The sequence below is a fragment of the Manis pentadactyla genome, chromosome 8 (genome assembly GCF_030020395.1).
Source record: "Manis pentadactyla isolate mManPen7 chromosome 8, mManPen7.hap1, whole genome shotgun sequence".
NCBI classification, from domain to species: domain Eukaryota; kingdom Metazoa; phylum Chordata; class Mammalia; order Pholidota; family Manidae; genus Manis; species Manis pentadactyla.
Genome location: NC_080026.1, coordinates 3534958 through 3547661, shown reverse-complemented (window position 1 = coordinate 3547661; position 12704 = coordinate 3534958). Strand labels below are relative to the sequence as shown.

Genomic DNA, 12704 nt, shown 5'->3' with positions numbered 1-12704 from the left:
CCTACCACTTCAGCATTTTATTAAAAATAATAATAATAAAGAGAGAAATATGGTATCCACATATAAATCAAATATAAAAATCAAATGAATATTCATATTTGAACTGACTGTTTATAGTTCATAATGCATGAACAAAACCGAAAGCTTCTGTGATGACTGCCCTTGCACTGTTCACCATGTAACTTATTCACTATGTAAGAATTTGTACTCCATGTAAGAACTTGTTCGTTATGCATCAGAAGATTGGAGACTGACGAAAATTAGGCTTGGGGTGGATTAATGATTGTGCATTGAGCATTGACCCCCCTATACAGAATTTTATTGTCGTTAACAACCATTTGATCAATAAATGAGAGATGCCCTCACAAAATATATATATATATACATATATAAACACACTTCCAATTGTAAAATAAATAAGTAACCGGGATGTAATATATAGCATATGGAATATAGTCAAAATATTGTAACAACTTGGTATGGTGATAGCTGGTACCTAGAATTACCATGTATATAAATGTTGAATCACTGTGTTGTACACCTGAAACTAATGTAATACTGTGTGTCAACTACCCTTCAATAAAAAATAATTATCCAGGAAAAAAAAAAAATGATCATGGTACACCTACGTGCAAGAGAATGAAACTGGATTATTGTCTAACCCCATACACAAAAGTAAACTTGAAATGGATCAAAGACCTGAATGTAAAGTCATGAAACCATAAAACTCTTAGAAGACAATATAGGCAGAAATCTCCTGAATATACATGAGCAACTTTTTCCTGAACGCATCTCCTCGGGCAAGGGAAACAAGAGCAAAAATGAACAAATGGGACTACATCAAGCTAAAAAGTTTCTGTACAGCAAAGGATACCATCAACAGAACAAAAAGGCATCTTACAGTCTGGGAAAATATATTTGTAAACAACATATCCGACAAGGGGTTAACATCCAAAATATATAAAGAACTCACACGCCTCAACACCCAAAAAGCAAATAACCACATTAAAAAATGGGTGGATATGAACAGACAATTCTCCAAAGAAGAAATTCAGACAGCCAACATGAAAAGATGCTCCACATCACTAACTATCAGGGAAATGCAAATTAAAACCACTATGAGATAACACCTCACAGCATTTAGAATAGCCAGCATCAAAGACTAAGAACAGCAAATGCTGGCGAGGATGCCGAGAAAGGGGAACCCTCCTACACTGCTGGTCGGAATCTAAATTAGTTCAACCATTGTGGAAAGCAATATGGAGGTTCCTCAAAAAACTAAAAATAGAAATACCATTTGACCTGGGAATTCCACTACTAGGAATTTACCCAAAGAATACAAGTTCTCAGATTCAGAAAGACATGTGCACCCCTATGTTTATCGCAGCACTATTTACAATAGCCAAGATATGGAAGCAACCTAAGTGTCCATCAGTAGTTGAATGGATAAAAAAGAAATGGTACAAATACACAATGGAATATTATTCAGCCAAAAGAAACAAATCCTACCATTTGCAACAACATGGATGGAGCTGGAGGGTATTATTGCTCTAAGTCCGGGGAGAGGAAATCCCGGGACAAAATACCTCTAAAACCGAAATCAGTCAAAGGGAGAAATACAGTTTAAAATCCATTTATTGCTTACAAACTGCAGCCCGGGCTCTTCTTTCTTTCCGGCTCCAGCAGAAGCAAGAGCGTCCCTCTCCCTCACCGCTCAGGCACAGATAAGCCCTCCGTTGCCCAGGTAGTTACCCATTGACATGGAGATGATACTCTCCACCCCTGAGGAATGATGCAAATGAACTAAAACCATATTCTTTCCTCCTCTGAATACCTACTGATATGCAGATGTACTAAAGCCAGGAGAGATATTCTGGAAGTACTACAGTTTTACCCACATATGCTCAGTGAAATAAGCCAGGCAGAGAAAGACAAGTACCAAATTATTTCCCTCATTTGTGGAGTATAACAACGAAGCAAAACTGAAGTAACAAAACAGCAGCAGACTCACAGACTCCAAGAAGGGACTAGTGGTTACCAAAGGGGAGGGGTGAGAGAGGGCGGGTGGGGAGGGAGGGAGAAGGGGATTGAGGGGTATCATGATTGGTGCACATGGTGTGTGGGGTGTCGTGGGGAAGACAGTGTAGCACAGAGAAGACAAGTAGTGCCTCTGGCATCTTACTATGCTGATGGACAGTGACTGCAATGGGTTGGGGTGGGGGGCTCGGAAATATGGGTAAATGTAGTTACCACATTGTTTTTCATGTGAAACCTTCCTAAGAGTGTATATCAGTAATAAACTGATAAAATTTAAAAAAAAATTTTTAATGATGATCATGAAACACTAAATGGATTTTACTACCTACTAATAGGGTCCAGCCTCTGGTATGACCTAGTGGTTTCCAGACAGGTCTGTCTTCTGTTCTTCAGTAAGAGGAGGCCGCCTCCACCTGTCCGCAGGGGCTTCCAGACTGTCTCCTTGACTTCCTTTGACCTGAGAGGGAGAGCCCCAGCCTCCTTGAGCAGCACACACCCAGGCCTGATTATTTATACGGATGTGCTCTGAATCCTAGTAACTGATTACCTGGGGCCCTGGGGCGGCGAGGACCTGCAGACAGGAAGAGGACTGACTTTTCACTGTACTTGGCTGCTATTTGACTCTTGTCGCACCTGCACTACTTTAAAATCTTCACTTAAAAACATTTAAAACCTACAAAAAAAAAAGGTGTCAGAACAAAGGCGAAAGTCCTGTGCTTTTACCCCCACTAAGTTCATGCACTCTGCTCCCTCCTACTCCACCCACCCTCTCCTCTCCACAGACACCCCAGCTGATCTCAGCACCTTCCCCTAGGAGAGGGTGAAGCCTCAAAATTCTTCCTGTTCTGGGCAGCCCTGACAGTGATTGAGTCAGAACTTGACAGTTCTTTGCCATCCTGACACTGTCTGTCAGCACCATCTTTTAATTTTGAATATTTAGACAACAAAAACATATAGCATCCTTCACTCAGATTCCCCAAATGTTAATGGCTCATATAATGACAGCGTAAGGATTAAAGCCAGGGAATTAACAGTGATGGAATGCTCTTAACTTGTGTGCTGACCTTATTTTAATTTTGCCAGATGTCCGTGCTTCAGGACTTATGTCCTGCTTCTGGTCCAGGACCCCATTCAGAATCCCACAGGGCACTTTGCTGTCCTCTTTTGCTGCCTCCAATTATTTGTCACTGTGACACTTTGGCCACTTATTTTGTAGGACAAATCTCACATTGGGTTTGTCTCATATTTTCTCATCACTAATTGAGGTTATGAATTTTGGGTAAGAACACAGAAGTGATGTAGTGCCCTTCTTAGGGCACCGGATCAGGTGTGTTGATGTGTCTGAATACTGGTTATGGTAACTCTGATCACTTGGTTAATGTCACGTATCCCTGAGGTTTCTCTATTGTGAAGTTATTCTTTCCTTTGTAATTAATAAACATCCTGTGGGAAGATGCTGTATGCTTATGTAAATATCCTGCTTCTCACCATACTTTTTCCCACCAATTTTAGTATCTGTATCTGGAGATAATTCTTGCAACAATTATTACTATGGTTTTTATCAAAGGGTGCCTTTTCTTTCCACATTTATTAATTGGAATTCAGTAAGAGAGAGCTGTCTCTTTCCCCCATTTATTTATACCATCTTATATCTGTATGCATGGACTCTTGAATATTCATTCTGTGGATTATAGTCCATTACTGTTAATTATTTTTGCTGACATTGTACGAGCTCTGGCTACTGGGAAGTCCCCTGAGTTGGTGCCTGTGTCCTCCGACGCATCCCCATCCTGCTTTGAGGACTTCCTTACTGTCGAGCACAAGATGCTGCAGGCCCATCTGCTACTTACCCTGCCCCAGCTTTGGGATGAGCCGCGTCTCTAGGACCCCTGGTTTACTGTATCGGAGAATGGGATTCCGAAAGTAACCTTCAGGCATACGTCAGATTTAACTTTGTTAAGTGAAAGTGTAGAATGGGGCAGCTTGGGAAGGAGTGGGGCACACTGCAGGGTTTGGGCTCCAGAGAGGCAGGGTGACAACCAGCTGTGGAGACAGCAGAGCCACCCCCTGGATGGTGTCTTGGCTGCTCGGTCTTTGGCTGGAGCCCTTGTGGAAAGCACAGCCTCCATGCAAATGAGAGTGGGGATCAGAGCAGCAGCCCGGTTCTTCTGTTCTTCGTGCACTGGGCTCCATGCTACCTTGCCTCAGGGGTGCACCTGGGGCACAGAGTTGGGACGGAGAGGACTCTTCTTTTCTCCCCTGCATCAGTACTGTATGAATTTTTTTTTAAACCATAAGCATCTATTATTTTTAAAACAGTACAGAAAAGATCTACTTTTCTATTTTTTTCTTTAACAATGTATTTATCACTCTCTTTTATGAAACTGAAGAACAATGGAGGGGGCGTGGATGGACAGTTGCGGAAGGGGGTTCCAGCTGTGCTCCAGTTCCAAATGACAGAGTCCTTGGAGAACAGAGGGAGAGGTGCTTTTAAGTTCTCCTGATTGTAAAAATACATTTTACACATGTGAAAAATATATACAAAGTAAAAAATTTATTTAACAACATGCCCTACCATACAGGCGCATATGGAACTTAAGCAAATTCACAACACAACATTCACTCTTGCTATGTGTGAGACATTGTAGTTTCTATTCCATACAGGTTATTCGCCACTAGTTTGATTTTACAACCTACTAATGAATGGATCAGGACTTGCAGTTTGAAAAAACACACCTCTGGGCCAATCTCTTATTGTATAAACAGGGAAATGGTAGCCCTGAGAAGTGAAGTGAGTGCCCCAAATGCTGTGGCCTTTCAGGATACATTTACTTATGACCTTTAAAACAATACATTTTTTTTGCTATTAGGGAGAAACAACTCTGAGTAATAAGAGTAGATCTGTAGCAGTGCCAAAAGCTAGATGAAATTAGGCTGAGGGCCTTGAACCAGGTTTCCCTGCCCTAGTTCAATAGCCCCAAAATTCTTATCGTTGGAGACCTCTGGCACTGTAAGATCTACCCTGTCTTGGCCGTTGTCTGCCCTCTCACCCGCTTCCTCTCAAGCACCCGCAGGTTTAGTAGGCAGAGGCAGGAGGGTGCCGTACCCTCAGGGTGCTCTGTCTCCCACAGGCCCTGCAGGCAGAGTTGTGCAGGGTGGGAAAGTCTGGGCTGGAGTCTGGCAGGATGGCAGTGCGACCCCAGAAAAGTCACTTCCTGAGCCTGTTTCCCCCTTGTCCGAGTATGGTGCCGCTGGGGAGGGCCTCAGGAGAGCACCTGTGGGGGCCTGCGGGGCCTGGGGGGATGGAGGCCTTGGACCTGTACCTGCAGGCCCCAGAGGGGCACGGAGCACCGCGCGGGGGCTGCCGTTCTTTTGGCGGTGGGGGAACTTAAGTGCCCTGAGAAGTGGCCAGACTTATGTCCTTTACACCGACTGAAGGAAACGTGGTCAGTATCGGACACTACAGCACTTGGAAGACAGCCTGAGAAGTGACCCAGGTAGAGAACAGAGAAGCTGGGGTTCCCAGGGAGCCGCTGACCGCAAGAGCAGGCAGGCTGAGGCAGGAGGGCAGCGGCGTTCCCCGGCCGCGCCGCTGCAGGGCCCACGGGCGCTTTTCTGAGTCAGCCAGGGCCCCGACAGCAGAGAGCATTCCCAGCCTTCGTCCTCTGAGGACCGCCCTGGAGGGCCACATCGGGCCGAGCCCGGGGACTCGGGCCTGAAGCCCTGGGGTGGCGGGCATTTGGGCGCGTGCGGGGGAAAGGGGGCTGGCGAAAAGACACACGGGCCTCTGGACCACACGGACCCGAGCTGAGCCCTGCCTCCTCCACTTGTAAATCAGACAACTAGCAAAGTTACCTAACCTCGCACCGGACTGCAGGTTCCTCACGGTCAGATGGGGGAGGGGGAGGGGTGAATGGGCTGCGAGTTTGAGTCCGCGGTGAGCACCCCTACGGAGTCTCTCATGGAGGTGCTCTTGCATCTCCTTTTACAGACGACGAGGCTGAGGCCAGAGAGGGTACGCGACTGCTCAAGGCTACGCACACAGCCAGGCAGAAGCGGCGGCCCCGGGGGGTCTGGTTCCAGGCAGCCCCTGCTCCGTGGGGGAGCTGGCGCTGCGCCAGGCCGCGAACCCGCCGCAAGGGGCGCCCCGCCGTCGGCACCCAGCCGGAAACGACGTGCGCCCGCGGACCTCGTCCCAGAGGCCGGCGCGCAGCGATGAGTCAGCCAGGCCAGTCGGCAAGCCGAGCCGTCCTCCGCGGCCGGCACTCCGCCTGAGACCCGGTTGCCAGGCAGTGAGGCACAACATATACAAATAAACGCGATCTCTGGCTGTGGGAGTGGGGCCCGGTCCCCGCGCTGCGCTTTCCCCGTCTCCCCTCCGCCCCTCAGCAGGCCCTGCTACGGGGGCAGCAGGCTTGGCGTCGGGCTGGAGCGGCGCGCTCCGCGGAGCCGGCCGCCGGGCTGGACTTTCACCCAGGCGCCGACAGGGCGTGCCCCGCCCCCACCCGAGCCAATCCGAGGCCGGCGGAGGCACCCGCCTGGCGCGGGAGCGCACGCCCGTTTCCCAGGGCCGGGAAGGGGGGGACCGCAGTTGGAGGACCCCCCGGGCACCTTTCCGCGCGCCTGTGCTTCTTTTCCGCCTCGCATTGCCTCGTCCTCAGTGGAGCTGCAGACCTTCTTGAGAGCCCTTGCTTGCACTTTTCTGCTCATGCCGAGGACCGAGTCCATGGTAACGGCTATTTAGGACTCCTCTGGTAGGCCCTGAAACTTGGGGACTGCATAGGTATCATCCTATTAACCCTCACAATGGCATTGTAATGTATTAATTTTTATCAACTTTGTTAGGCTTAATTTACATACAAAAAAATTCACCAAATTTGTGTACAATGAGTTCTGACACAAGTACACACTCCTGTAGCCACGACGTTACTGACAGAACATCTCCCTCACCCTGCTGCAGAGAGTCCTGCATGCTTGGCCCCTGGCAGCCACTGACCACTGGTTTTACTTTTCTCAGACGTTTCTGTAGGTCTAAAATCACATATTACATATAGTATTTGGCTTCTTTCACTTGGCAAATGCTTTTGAAATCCATCTGTTATCATTGGTTTGTTGCTTTCTTTGCTAACCAGTTGATGAATATTTGGTTTGTTTCCAGTTTGGGGTTATTATGAGAAAAGCAGCTATGAATGTACAGGGACAAGTCTGTGTAGACACGTTTTCTTTTCTCTTAAGGAAATACTTAGCAGTGGAATGGTTGGTTTATTCAATAGGTATTATCTCCAATTTTCAAATGAAAAGATTGAAGCCCAGGTGTTCACCCATAGGACTATGTATTTTTTAGTTGAATGCCCTTCGTTGTTAAGTGGTCACTGTAGTAATGTGTACATGGGCTGAATTTCGATGTCAGGTTCATAGCTGCATAAGTAGACAGACACTGCGCACAGGGACGCAGGTCATTCTTTGAAGGCATTTCAGCAGGTTGACTTCTGGAAGCCCAAAGTGCCAGGTCTGCGGGGTTTGGGACTGCTTCCTTTTGGTAAAGGTGGTGTTTGCCAGGCCTGCACTGTAAAGTTACTACTTTCCCTTTGTAATTAGTAATGTGACAGGAGAGACTTTAGAGAGTTAAGTATCCTGTTCCTCACCAAGCCCTCACCCACTGGTTTAATATCCACTGTGCATTTCCTAACACCTCCCCTCCCCCATTTCTTCGTTGGCATTCTCCTGCTGGGTAGGGACGCCTTCCTTTCTTCCTCATTTGTGTTTATATCAGTATGCCTCCTGGACTGTTTTATTATACGGGATATAACCTATGAATATTATTGGTTTAATGTTCAACAAGTTGATCCCTCTGTCAACACAGTGAACCAGGTGATTTTCTGAGCACTTCCTTACCCTATGGTGTAAGACGTTCCACTTAGTACTGCTGCATCAGCCCCAGGCCCTTTGAGTGGAGAATGCCTCAGAAACCAAGACAGGAAGGCCAGGCATCCTTGTTCCTTGGATGCTGACTTCTAGGCCCCCTCAGGCTGCAGATTTTAGGCAGCAGGGTTAGATGAAAGGCAGGCCATGAGAGCAGACTAGTTAGCAAGGTCTCAGCAAAATCAGGCAGCAGCCTGATGCCAGTTCACTGGCTGAGGGAACCCAGGCCAGGCCGACCAGGAGTGCAGTTTCTCTGTTAAGAAAAGACTTTACAAACTTCATAAATTTATAAAGCTGCTGGGAGGTGTCATGTCTTCCGGCTCTTCTTTTTTTGGCAGTAATTACTTCTGGGGCAGAGGATGTGAGGCTGACTCTCAAGGGTACAGAGCGGGAGGAGGCACAGCAGAGGAAAGAGGGTCTCAGGGGCTCTAAAGATTGTGTTTCTGTGGTGACAGGAAGCTGCACAGATTTATCCTGGCACACACCCTGTGCTGTGCTCAAGGCTGGTCACTGGAGTGAACTCCAGGAATTAAGAGGTGGTGACTGATAACATGCCCAGTCTCAGAATTGGTCTCCCTGAAAATATTTCAGCCCTCTGGCCGTGTTTGGGTGCCCTCTGCTCTGGAGGGCTTGCTGGGAATGGCAGTGCCTGCCTCTTGTGGGCAGCAGGTGGGAGCAAGTGTCATGTTCTCAATGGCATTCACGTGCCCTACCCCGCTGTTTCCGCCCCAGTGCTGGGGCAGGCAGCCTTTTTCTGTCTTCCAGATGAGGACATGGTGAGCTAGGCTGAGAAGAACCGACAGCAATCTCTGCCAACTCTAGTATTCTCTGTGGTTCAGACTGGGCAGAGCTAGCAGGCCCAGTGGTGGCAGGACGGCCAAAGGGAATCTCCTGAGACTGAAAAGCCTCAGCTGTCGGGAGGAACCACGGGCTAGAGGCATTGAACCCTGCCCCACTCAGCTTCCACGAGTCTGGCCCAGGATAAAGACCCAGGCCTCTAGATGGAGAAAAGCTGCCAGCCCTTGTGACTTAATCGTAGGAACCAGCTGTGAAGGAGCCACCTCCTTCTGGGTTGAGGGGTAGGATGTGCCAGAAGGATGGGGATGACTGTGGGTAAAACTGTAATATTTCCAGAATATCTCGCCTGCCTTTGGTACATCTGCATATCAATAAGCATTCAGAGGTGAAAAGAAGTATGGCTTTAATACATTTGCATCATTCCTCAGGGGTGGAGAGAAGTTCATCTCCATATTAATGGCTAATTACCTGGGCAATGGAGGATGTGAGAGGTGAGGAGTGGTGCTGGTTTTGCTTCTGCCAGAGCAGGAAAGAGGGAAGGGCCCGGACTGCAGTTTGTAAGCAATAAATGGGTTTTAAACTTTATTTCTCCCTTTGACTGATTTCAGTTTTTAGAGGTATTTTGCCATGGGATTTCCTCTCCCTGGACTTACATCTGGCGTAGTTGGCAGGGTTTCTCTGAACCTGGAAATCTATTATAATGGGTGTGACCTTTAGGAGGGCCACCCCTATAAATGATGGGGAGAGTGGTGCTCATGCTGAGGGACATGTGTCTACACTCGTGTGGTCGTGGAGGCGCCACCACCACTGCTGGCGGTGCCGACCCCAGCCCATGGCCGGAGCCTAAGGCTACTGCTTCTGCCACTGTTGCTGCTCCACCTGCTGCTGGAGCCTGGTCACCCCTATGGAAAGGAGCAGAGGTCCAGGTCACCTTGACAGAGAAGCAACTGGCTGCTGGGTACCATGCCTTGCTGGCTACGGAGCCCATTGCCAGAGCGGCTCCAACCAAGGTAATAACCTCCTATCCCATTGCAGGGTGGGTGAGAGACTGGACCCAAAGGCCACAGAGTGGTGTGGCACAGACACCTACTGTATACCGTGTGACTGGACATTTGCCTTTGGCATCCCCAGGGAATAACGAAGCAGACACATTGGCCCAGGTGCACTGGCTAGAAGGAAAGCCTCCTTCTCATGTGGCCAATAGCTACATCAGTGTTTGTTGCACCTGGGGCAAAAGACAATGTGGGCTGTAACCCATCGGGGCTTTCCATTGACCTTTGAAGAAGTCAGCCAAGCCCAGAAGGAATTCCCTGCATGTTTTGCAGATCAGCAAACCACCAAGAGGGGCCTAGAGCATCTCTTTGTAGCCAATGGCAGGCCACAGGTGATTAAGAGTAATCAAAGCACCCACTTTATTGGACATGTGTTGCAAGGATGGGTGCAGCAATTAGGAATAAAATGGACGTGGCCTTGGACATTTCAACACATGGTTCAGTGATGGCTGGCTCTCCTGGCACCTTGGGGAAAAGGCCTGGAAGCTGGCCTCCTGTGTAGTCCTGGAGTAAGAGCAAAGTGGCACCCCCAAAATCACAGTTATTTGCTTCTATAGCCCTGTGTCCTGGATGCATTCCATGGCTGCAGCTGCTGCATGATGGCTGGAATGGATGAACTTCGGACTTAATCTGCATGGGACTTTGAACCTAGCTGAATCCTCTGGCTTCAGAATTATTATTGTATTGCTGTTGTCAAGAAAAAAATGCCTAAAGAGAGGCTTGATTTTGTCTAATGTTCAGTAAAAGTTTTGAGTAATCTAGCATGGTTGTTAGGAATGAGTAAACAAGTCTGGAAACATATTTTGTGCTTAGTGAGAGATTGTGCTGTAAAGTACATTTACTTAATCTGCATAGGAATTAATCCCCTGGCTTGAGGATTATCATGATTTTATTGCTGTTGGCATTGTATGTCATTAGTTTGGTCAGAAGAGGGGGAACGAGTAGATTGTAAGGCGAAATTTCTGGAGGGGTGGCCTGTGGGTAAAATTGTAGTATTTCTAGAATATCTCGCCTGGCTTTATCCACCTGCATATCAATAGGCATTCAGAGGTGGAAAGAAGTATGGTTTTAGCGTATGTGCATCATTCCTCAGGGGAGGAGAAAGTTCATCTCCATATCAGTGGGTAATTACCTGGGCAACAGAGTGAGGGCTTATCTGTACCTGAGAGGTGAGGGGTGGTGCCGGTTTTGCTTCTGTGGAGAAGGAAAGAGAGTAGGGCCCGCACTGCAGTTTGTGAGCAATAAACGGGTTTTAAACTTTATTCATCCCTTTGATTGATTTCAGTTTTTAGAGGTATTTTGCCCCGGGATTTCCTCTCCCCGGACTTACACTAACCCTTTCCTTGGCTTTGCTGGCATCCACCCGCTTAATGGTGGCCTGAAAGGGCGGTCCTGCAAACCAGCTCTGAGGGTCCAGGTGGGACTGGAGTGGAGGAAGCCAGTGGTTTTGACTAGCAAGCTTTTGTGAACCTGGAGAGTGGAGCCCAGGTGTGGGGAGGGGCAGCTGAAGACAAGAGACAGGGAGTGGCGCCCTGAGGCACTAAGCAATCAGGGAGGGGCTCTGGGACCGGTCAACCGGCCCCAGGGACAGTTTGGACTGATGGACTCTGCTCAGGGTCACTCCATTCAGTGTCCCAGGGGCTTGGTGACTGCAATCCAACCTTTCTCTGCCACTTTTTCCTTACATGCAAATGAGAACAGAAGTTCTTCTGACCTACTTCTCAGGATGTTTGTGAAAAACAACCAATAAAACATAGTAAATTATAGAGAGTACGGAAGAGGCAGAGAAGGAAAAAAAAGAGGCACAGGGAGAGAATAAGACAATACAAACAGGAGAAAGGGAAGAAACAGAATCCTCAGTTTGCTGTCAAGGTACAGAGAGGAGCAAACCCTCAGGGGGATCCCACAGTGGTGGGGACTGGGGACCACCAGGCCACAAGCTCATGGCCAACTTCTAAAAATCAGGTGTTCTGATTATTAATAATTTGATGTTATAAAAGAGTATCTTTTTCTAGAAACTCTTAAAATGCACTAACTTGGATAAACCCATAAACTTAAGCACCTCTCTGGGTCCTTTTCCAGAAACAGGAAGACCTCCCCCAGTGGTAATCCATAATCCTTTTTCATTGTTATCATGAAAGTGCGAAAAGTTAGCTCTCCCTGGGACAAGGGCTAAGGGCATGTGAAAAGGACAGTAATTCCCTGTGTGAGCTTCACTTCTCAGATTTAAGTTAGCATTGATCTCTCACGTGGTCTCTCATTCAAACACTAAGGGCAAAAAGGACTCTATTGATTCCCCAGCAGCCAAGAACTGTCATTAGCTCTATTATATGAGCATCTTTCATTTAAAAAAGGTGGAGTAAAATAAAAATTTTCAGCATGTGTACCAGCTATTCAAATTTGTTTGTAAGTATAAGGGACACAGAGTGACAGTACTTACACTGTGCAAGTGGAGAAAGAATACAAAATTTTGGCAACTGTCTAAAAACTATCTAGAAACACATTTAAAAATAAAAAGCCCAGCAAAATAAAGCTGTACACATAGAGGAAAAACTGGATAGAAAGAGCTACAGAAGGAATGGCAATTTTTTGTCCTCCCTTGTATTTTCCACATTTTCTATTATTAATACATATAACATGGTGAAAAATATGTAACCAACATAATTTTAAAGAAACATACTAGCAACGATAAAGAATTAGGAGATGATCAAGATCATAGAAAATTCAAGACAATCCTCTGTTAGAAATCTTGTCACATGGCCTCTTTCTACACTCAGAAAACTTCTTGGGCAACTGGAGATAGAAGAAACCCTAGAAATGACTTTTCTTTGGCTGTAGAAGCACCATGCACTTTTTACCAGGAGAGATGACTTCCTAATGTTCTGCTTTCTGAAA

The 12704-nt window shown here is 47.2% G+C and overlaps 1 long non-coding RNA gene across 1 annotated transcript; it reads left to right on the top strand.

Moving 5' to 3' along the window:
- The first annotated feature begins 6125 nt into the window (after positions 1-6125).
- LOC118911821 (uncharacterized) lies at positions 6126-11071 on the top strand. The gene is made up of 2 exons (XR_008998797.1): positions 6126-6329; positions 9587-11071. It is a non-coding gene; the product is annotated as an uncharacterized LOC118911821 (long non-coding RNA).
- The last annotated feature ends 1633 nt before the right edge of the window (positions 11072-12704 follow it).